Source organism: Galeopterus variegatus, unplaced genomic scaffold (assembly GCF_000696425.1).
Source record: "Galeopterus variegatus unplaced genomic scaffold, G_variegatus-3.0.2 Scaffold4679, whole genome shotgun sequence".
Lineage (NCBI taxonomy): Eukaryota > Metazoa > Chordata > Mammalia > Dermoptera > Cynocephalidae > Galeopterus > Galeopterus variegatus.
Window position 1 is genome coordinate 21,873 of NW_007730790.1, and position 8,137 is coordinate 30,009.

Sequence of the window (8,137 nt, forward strand, 5' to 3'; positions counted from 1 at the left end):
AAAAAAAAAAAAAAAAGCTTTTGAGCTTTGAAAGCTTGTAAATTGATGTCAGATCAGAAAAGTAGCATGCCTCCCAACATATATCAGCAATAAGGTTTTATGTAGATTAAACTATCGTTCCTAGGGCCGGGGGTGGGGTGGGGTGGGTTTTTGTTGTTAATTTGGACAGTGTCCCTAGAAAGTGGTATGTGTATCCTTTATGCCGACAGTTAGTTGCGGTGGAAACTATGCTTTAAGATAGCATACCACTTAGAGTCTGAATAGAGGTGTTCAATCCCTACAAGAAATCCATTTCAACAGATTTTTTAGCTGTTTGCCTCAAGAACTGCAAAAACTTTATTTCTTTTCCAAATATTAGTGGGTGAGGGGGACAATTGGCATTTTCTCCTCAAGGGCTGCCAGACTGCAGAGCAGAAGTGATTTGCTATTGGATATTTTGAAAATAAGGCATTAAATGAGATATTTATTATTTTATTTTGTTTGTCTTTGTCAGCCTTCCATGTCATGACAATGAACTCCTTAAGAACTATTAAGCCATCTGTACAAAGCAGATATAAAAACAACACGTGTTTCAAAATAACTAGTAATCCCAAGAAAACTAGCTAGAAATTATAATGGGGGAAAGATTTCTCTCAATTAAAAAACAAAACAAAACTTAAGAAAAATGTTAACTAGAAATATGCAGATGGGAAGACTAAATGTTGTAAATAACTCAGTTCTTCCCAAAGTATACACACACACACACACACACACACATATAAAATACATATATATATATATATATATTATTAAAGATGACTGGTAAGGGGATCTTAACCCTTGGCTTGGTGTTGTCAGCACCATGCTCAGCCAGTGAGCGAACCGGCCATACCGGGGGGGGGGGCAAACCCATGGCCTTGGTGTTATCAGCACCGCACTCTCCTGAGTGAGCCACAGGCCAGCCCCACACAGAGTATATTTTAACACAATGCCAGTTAACACCCCACTGTTATTTTTTTATTTTGATAGCTGATTTTAAAACATACAACTGTCTGAAAACAGCCAAGACAATTTAGAGCAATAGGGGAAGTGTGCCTTTTCAGCTATTCAACTATAAGATTATCACATGTAACAAATATATTTCTAATATATTATAAACTTCAGTCACTGAATGTACATGATACTGGAGCCTGAACAGACAGATCAGTTAAAAAAAAATAATATGAAAGGACAATATGGCAGACTAGACTTACAGAAAAACCCCTCTGTATGTAGCCACATAAAAAAATGGCTAAAATATATTTTTATAAACAATTTTTAATGTAGGTTTAAGCTGGTGGAAAAGTAAAAGAATTTTTGGAGGCAGAAATGACAAGCTATACTCATACATATTTGAAGTCTAAATTAGCTCTGCCCAAAAAACTCCAAACTAAAAATGTAGTTTAAAGTGGGTTTGGACTGTTAGAGCCAGGCAGGAGCAAATGCAAATGCTCACTGGAGAAATGCTTTTAAATCCAGGCACAAGAATTCCCTGAGATAAACTTCCAGAAACATGAATTGACAATTTTTTTAAAATCACTAAATACAAAGGAAAACTGGCCACCATGAATGAAAATCAGCCCCCAAGCCTTTAAATAAGACTCACAGAGACTGCATATATTGGAATTATAAGATATAGAATGTAAAATATTTTAACATGGTGTTAAGAGCTAACAGTATTTGAAATATGATAAAGGAGCCAGGGGCAATCAAAATTGGTCAAGAATTTTTTTTTTAAATAGAGAAAAAATATCTGGAAATTAAAAATAGAAAAACTGAAAGTAGAAAAGTGGACGAGTTAAACAGGAAAGTAGACACAGCTGAAGAGAAAATTAGCAAATGAGAAATTACTTAGGATGCAACACGGAAAAGCAAAGAAACAGATGATATAAAATTTAGGTTAAGAGACAAAACGTCCGAGTAAAAGTGTGCCAGTTATGTCAACTGGGAGATCCAGTAGGATATAATAGAGACAGTGTGGGAAAGACAAAATTTAGAGGGATAATGGCTGAATTCTCAGGTTCAGGAAGCCCAATAAACCCCATTTAAAAAAAATGCACACCTACACATATTGTAGCAAAACTTCAAAACACAAAGACAAAATTATTTCAAAAGCATGCAGACAGGGAAAAGAAAAAAATATCTACTAAAAGAGTTATAATAGGGGGTTGGCTGTTTAGCACAGATGGTTAGAGCACAGTCTTGTAACACCAAGGTAATGGGTTCAGATCCCTGTACTGGCCAGCTGCCAAAAAAAAAAAAAAAAGTTATACTAACAGCTGATTTTACATCACCAACAAGGGAAGCCAGAGGGAAAGGAATATTATTTTCAAAGTACTGAGAGAAAATAACTGTCTACCTAGAGCTACAAAGTATAAAACTATCTTTCAAGAGAAATGAAGATATTTTTAGACCACAAAACTGAAAGTTTGCTGTCAGTAGATCCTCAGTAAATAAATTCTGAAAGATATACTTTAGAAGGAATGATAATGATCCTGGAAAGAAGGCCTTATATGCCAAAAGAAATGGTGAGCAAAGAAAATGGCTAACTTGTGAGTTAATCTAAACAAACATCAACTGTATACAACAGTAGTAGTTATGTCTAATCTGTGGGCTTAGGGTGCTATTAATGTTCTTTTTCTTGATCTTGGCGATGTTTACATAGGTGTGTTAGTGAAAACTCATCAAGCTGTAAATTAGAACATGTTCATTTTCATATATACATGTAATGTATATATGTTATTCTTGAAATAAAAATGATACATTTTAAATTACTATATGCCAAAATATGACAAATTAAATGAACAAATTCCTAGAAACATACAATTTATCACTACACAAGAAGGAATAGAATATCTGAATAGCCCTACATCTTTTAAATAAATTGAATTTGTTGTTAAAACCTTTACTCTCTCTCTCTCTCTCTCTCTCTCTCTCACACACACACACACACACACACACACACACACACACACACACACACACACACACACTGCATCCAGATAGCTTCAACAGTGAATTCTACCAAACATTTGAGGAAGAAATAATGCCAGTTATCACAGTTTTATGACTGAACTCACATTGTCATTAAATTTTTACATTACTTCTGTGGTTAAATTACACCTTTTGATCCAGAAGAAAGGAACATTTATCCATAGTTTCCTGTCCCCCATTGATAAATCATTGTCCTTGGGGTGTTAGCTCCTATGTACTTCCACGTTGTAAATGTGTAAGGAGATTCCCACAAGTGTCTCATGCCTCATGTCAGAGAAGCCATCGGGTAGAAGGTGAAAAATATGTGGGAAGGTGCTGTCAAGTTACACCTGCACAAAACTGGTTGCTGCTCCCTTCTTTCTCTTGAACAGACAGTTCAGAAGTGCATTCTACATGACTGCATGGAAGATCTCAGCAGGATTAAGCCTCAGTTGGTCCTAGCACATTTCTATTTGTTTTTGCTCCTTTCTAGTTGTACTTTTCTCAGCTCCTTGTTACCTGGGATCACTTCTTAAATAAGCCAACTGCATGTAGCCAATAGGCTAAGATACAAATTTCACACAAACTCTTTCAGATCACAGAAAATTAGACACTCATCAACTTATTTTATGAGGCCAGCATAACCTTGATACTAAAGCCTGACAAGAATATATATATATTTTTTTTGTCTTTTGTCTTTTTTCCGTGTCCGGCATCGGATCGCAACCCTCAGTGTTGCCCCCGTACCGGACCGGGGACCGGCAACGGGATCGCAACCCTCGGTGTTGCTCCTGCGCCTCGCTCAGCCAGTGAGCGGGAACCGGTCTGTATGTGGGATCCGAACCCTCGGGCGGGAGCGCCACCGCGCTTCCCAAGCGGCGCACTATCCAGTGCGCCACCGGGCCGGCCCTGACAAGAATATTTTGAGAAAGGAAAATTATAGTCTAATCTCATTCATGAATATATATATATATATATATATAAATACTATAGTCAAAGATAAATTATTAGCACACCACATCTAGCAATATGTCATGTAGCAAGTTGGGTAATAATGTCATTATTTGTAGTTGCTATAATTGTATATGTACAAAATTTAAAAGAATCTACAGACAAATTATCAGAAATAGTAGGCAAATTTATCAAGATTGCTGAATACAAAGTTCATATGCAAAAATCAGTTGCATGGGGAGATCCAATCAAGATGGCAGAATAGATGGTCTGCAGTGTCACTGTCTCCCACAAATCAACCAAATTTACAACTATACAAATGTAACATCAGCCAATCTGGGGCTGCTGGAGCTCAGGGGAAGAGGAGGAGAGACCTACGGAGTTCATGAAGGTGGGAGAAACTACGATGAGAGAAAGAAAAAGCTGCTCTTAGCGTTTTGGTCCGTGGCTGCTTTAAGGCTCGAGGTGCTGAGCACATGGAGCAGGAGACAGCAGAAGCTGCAGCTGTGTCCTTCAGATGGAGTTAATTGGAGGCAGCAGGAGAGAAGAGGGCCTTGGCGGCCCCCAGGACAACAAGACCACTAACAGGTTTTCCATGGACCCATGCAGGAGTGAGGAGCCAGAAGAACTGAAAAAAGGGAGCCATTCAGATGCTGGTGAGTCATTGCAAGGGACCACGACAGAGCCCATCCCATGGGAAGTGTTTGGAGCATGGGCAGTGGGGGAGATGGGCCCACTAGGGGAACACTGGGAAACAGCAAGGACAGCTGATCTGCCCCTCAATCAGCACAGGCCCACTCAGAAGAGACTCATCAGGAATGCAGAATTGCATGGGGTGCAGTTTGATGAGAAAACTCAGGCCCAGATCAGAGATTCTACAGAACACAGATCCACCAGGTCTCTGGAGGGCCGGAAGTACCTATAAGATCAACCATTAAACCCTGAGCTACACAAAAAGCCTTCCCTAGGGAAACAGCAGCAAAGTAGCAATTTATCTTAACCACACAGCTCAAGTACTGGTTCCCACAGGAAGATCGCCCATGTTAGAAGCAAAGGACAAAAAATTAGTTCTGGCCCAGGCACACCACCAGCACCTTGGGGCCTACCCAGGGACCCAGGGTATGGAGTTGGGAACTGGACCACCCTCCCACAACCAGGCACAACATGCCAGCACCTCGGGGCCCACCCAGGGACCCAAGGCATAGAGAAGGGGACCAGACCACCTTCCCACAACCAGGGCACACTGAACCAGTGCCTTGGGGCCCATCCAGGGACCTGGGGTATGGAGTCAGGGACCGGACCACCCTCCCACAACCAGGCACAACATGCCAGCACCTCGGAGTCCACCCAGGAACCCAGGGCATGTAGAAGGGGACTGGACCTCTCTCCCACAATTAAGCACACCACACCAGTGCCTCAGGGCCTGCCTGGGGACCTGAAGCATGGAGAAGGGGACTGGCCCTCTCTCCCATAACCAGGCATACCAAGCCAGCACCTCAGGGCCTGCCCACGGACCTGGGGCACAGAAAGGGGGACTGGACCACACTCCCACAACCAGGGCACACTGAGCCAGTGCCTTGGGGCCCACCCAGGGACCCAGGACATGGAGAAGGGGACCAGACCTCTCTCCCACAACCAGGGCACACTGAGCCAGTGCCTTGGGGCCCACCCAGGGACCCAGGGCATGGAGAAGGAGACCGGACCTCTCTCCCACAACCAGACACACCAAGCCAGCACCTTGGAGCCCACCCAGGGACCCGGGGCATGGAGAGGGGGACTGGACCACCCTCCCACAATCAGGCACACCATGCCAGTACCTCAGGCTCTGCCCAGGGACCTGAGGCATGGAGAAGGGGTCTGGACCTCTCTCCCACAACCAGGTAAACCAAGCCAGCACCTTGGAGCCCACCCAGGGACCCGGGGCATGGAGAGGGGGACTGGACCACCCTCCCACAATCAGGCACCCCAGGCCAGTACCTCAGGCTCTGCCCAGGGACCTGAGGCATGGAGAAGGGGTCTGGCCCTCTCTCCCACAACCAGACACACCAAGCCAGCACCTTGGAGCCCACCCAGGGACCCGGGGCATGGAGCGGGGGACTGGACCACCCTCCCACAATCAGGCACACCATGCCAGTACCTCAGGCTCTGCCCGGGGACCTGAGGCATGGAGAAGGGGTCTGGACCTCTCTCCCACAACCAGGTAAACCAAGCCAGCACCTTGGGTCCCACCCAGTGACCCAAGGCATGGAGCCAGGAACTGGACCCTCCTCCCTCAACAAGGCGCACCATGCCAGCACCTCAGGGCCCACCCGGGGACCCAAGGCAAGGAGAAGGGGACCAGACCTCTCTCCCACAACCAGGCACACTGTGCCAGCACCTCGGGGCCCGCCTGGTCCAGAGGCATGCAGGAGGGGACCAGACCTCTCTCTGCAGAGCTATAAAATATAATTGAGAGAAATTAAAGGAGAACAAATAAATAGAAGGACATTCAATGTCCATGGATTGGAAGGCCCTGTATAATAAAGATGTCAATTCTCCCAAAATTGAATTAGAGATTCAATGCAATTTCAAACAATACCTTAATAGGTGTTCCCTCTATCTTTCCTCCTCTCTCTCTCTCTCTCTCACTCTCTCTCTTCACAGACCAATTTGAAAATATGTATGGAAGCACAAAGGTGCTAGAATAGCAAGAATATATTTGAAGAAGGAAAATATGGTAGGAAGACTTCCTCCACCAGATTAAGACTCATTTTAAAGATACTATAATTAAGACAGTAGAGTTATTTTTTCAGAGTTAGACATATTGAGAAATACAATGGACTAGAGACATCCAAAACAGACACAAATGTGTATGTTTGCCATTTATGGCAAAATGGCACTTCAGGAAAGTGAGGAAAAGAATTATTACAGCCCCCATTATTTTTGTAACTGAAAAAGTCAAGTATACCTGCAAATACATAAACCTTGTGGTCGACATAAAACTTTAAAGTCCACACTAGTATTTTGTACTGAAAATACTATAAATATATTTATGAATGTTTGTAAACAATCTAATATTTATTCGTGTAATTATCAATATGTATTTTGAACCATAAAAATATGCTATGACCTTTACACAAATAGGACTTTGAATAGAGTTCTGTCACAGTCCATTCGTATGTATTTCATACATCTGCTCTTCCTGCAGCTCTATATCTGTCCTGGGTTTGTGCATCAAGAGAAGTTTCTTACAGGAACAGATGGTGCACTTTATTTTGTAGTGGTCTCTTTTGGAAGACCTCAGCTCTATTAATAGCACAAAGGATCACACTGTAACACAGAAAGTAGACAATATGTCTGCACCTCTGAAATTTACTTATTAATTATTAATACCCATTCTATTTGATAGAAGCTAATTTGTAAAAAAAAAAGTAAATTTCCTTTTACCCAAATATACTTTTCCAGTCATCAAAGCTATTATCATTTAAGCACTGTAAAAAAAAAAAAAAGATTTTGTATGTATAGCAAAAATACCATTCCATTTTTGTCTGTGCCACATGCTGCAAAGTGGAGTATGCTGAGCATCTTGAAGCATTGCAGCGCCCATCTCTAGAAAAATATGCTCAAATCACATGGCAGTACAAATTGTCTTATGGAAGCTAACTGCACAGCTTTGGCAAAGGATGGGATGCAGACCGTCTGTGGAAACAACAAGATACTGAGAACAAACTTATTGCTACTGAAGAATATTGCTTTTAAGGTCTCATGCCAATGTGAGGCTCTTTGTTAGATACTCATTAATGAAAGCTAAGAGGACCAGACAGGGGAAATAGGAACTTAAGTTACTGCTGCTTGCCCTTTCTTTACTAATTTGATTAGAGAGCATTACAAACTATGATTAAACAGTTTTATGCTTGCTTCAATGCATCTTTTCTCTCAATGTGTATTTAGGAAAACCTTTTTTTTAATGTTATTTTCAACAAGTTGCATTTTCAGCCAAGTAAGATTTTCTTTTTATATAGTGCCACAGGAATTCTGAATATTGATCAATTCTGGATATTTAAAATGAAAACTCATACCTTTTTTCATTGCTTAATTTTACTAGTTATTTTAACTAAATTCGCCTATTGGTGGACATTTAGATTACAGTATTTCCATTTTTCACTATTACAAACAATGCTTCAAGGAACTTTTTTTTTTTTTTTTTTTTTTTTTT